The sequence below is a fragment of the Cyprinodon variegatus genome, unplaced genomic scaffold (genome assembly GCF_000732505.1).
Source record: "Cyprinodon variegatus isolate N-32 unplaced genomic scaffold, C_variegatus-1.0 Scaffold2051, whole genome shotgun sequence".
In the NCBI taxonomy this organism is placed as follows: Eukaryota; Metazoa; Chordata; class Actinopteri; order Cyprinodontiformes; family Cyprinodontidae; genus Cyprinodon; species Cyprinodon variegatus.
The window spans coordinates 36,990-38,512 of record NW_015152504.1 but is presented as its reverse complement, the minus strand read 5'-3'; the positions used below and the strand labels follow the sequence as shown (position 1 = coordinate 38,512).

The following is a 1,523-nucleotide window of genomic DNA, read 5'->3' as shown; positions in this document are numbered from 1 at the left end:
GATGTTTGTCCTTCTCCCCCTGGAAGGATTGTTTGAGTCTCACACTGAGCAGGGGATAAACCTCCACAAGTTCCGTTCAAGTCCTCCTGGATTCCTAAGTGACAGTCCGCTCAATAGCTCCTCTGGGTCTAACCAAGTCTATACCTGTCCGCCCTCCAACGAGTCTCAACCTCTGGAAAAACCCACAACAACTGGATTCTGGGAGGAAAGTATTCTCCATTAATGTGAGACCCGTTTTCTCTGTCTCTCCAAGTCATCGTTCAAAGTTCCCACGGATCCTGAACTAACCACTGATACTTCCCTTCCCTCCAGTTCCGGTCCTCCAGTTCACCGTGTTTCCTGAATCTAACCCTGCTGGTTTCATCAATACACCTGATCAAACTTTTACTTTTACCCTCTGAGTGCTTTACTGCATGTAGGTCAGATCTCTCAAGAAAATCATGACACATACCAGGGGTGTTCCAGCACCACTTTTTCGTTTCCACTGGACTTTGTTTCCAAGTTTGAAGGCGTTTCAATTCAAAATGTCAGGAATAGCGTTGAGTTCGAGGTTTTATGCAGTAGCCCATTAAATCCTTGTTTTTGTTTTGAAAACATGCAAATTGAAGGTCCACCCCTTTGGAATGGGGGTCATTGGGTTCTTTTCTGCAATGTTCCGTACCCATTTAAGTGTCTGAAAAGGGGGTCATTAGAGGGAATTATTGGCCTGACTGAATAGTTGAGGTCCTCTGCCCTCCTGTACAGGGGGCTGGGGCTGTAATGATATTGCGAACGAATTAACTCCATTGCTGCATTGTAGGTTTTTGAAAGCTGAAACCTGAGTCCACCCCCTCTGTCTAAGGTTGGTTTTTCTTTCTTAACACTGATGGCTTCCTTCACGCCCGTCTCAAACCACCTTTTTTCTTCCAGCTTTTATTTATTTCATTCTGTTGAATGTCAGGGAAAGGATTGATAAAGTAATATACAGTAATTGAAAAAAAAAACTGGTCGATGTAAAATTAACCAATGATTTATGGAAGCTTTTAACAGAAGCAGACTGTTTAAAATATCAGAGAATTTAGATCCCAACAGATAAAATCCGATATTAATATAGGACAGGGACATCCCTACAACATAGGCTAACAGTGTTTCTGAAGTCAGGTGTTGCCTATGTGGACCAGGGCCTTTAAGCAGCCATCCTCATCCTCACCTCAGCTGAAACTTTGGTTGCCTAGCAACCGTGACAGCAGTAGGCAAAGAATTGTGAAGCCAATTGGGCCCGAATCGTTATTATTTCATAAGTCATAGGGAAGCGGCTGTTGCTTTTCTGAATTCTCCTGAGCGGTGCCCGACTTTACACGAGTGAATAAAGTGAATTTGATTGGTCATTTATCAAGGGGGTGGGATTGTTGTGGCGAAGGTTTCGCAAGCACCTGTGATTGTAGCCGGTTTGTCAGAGGCATCTTGCTAACCAGTTAGCAACTTAGTGCTAGTAGGTTCCCAATGGGAAATTCCATTGGGACCAAGTAGCACTAAATTGGTGA

General features: G+C 43.9%; 1 protein-coding gene across 1 annotated transcript in view; it reads right to left on the bottom strand.

The window, feature by feature from the left end:
* LOC107105083 (kinesin-like protein KIF2A) overlaps positions 1–1,523 on the bottom strand; it is a 26,045-nt gene that overhangs the window by 11,253 nt on the left and 13,269 nt on the right. The gene's annotated exons all lie outside the window — the stretch shown is intronic.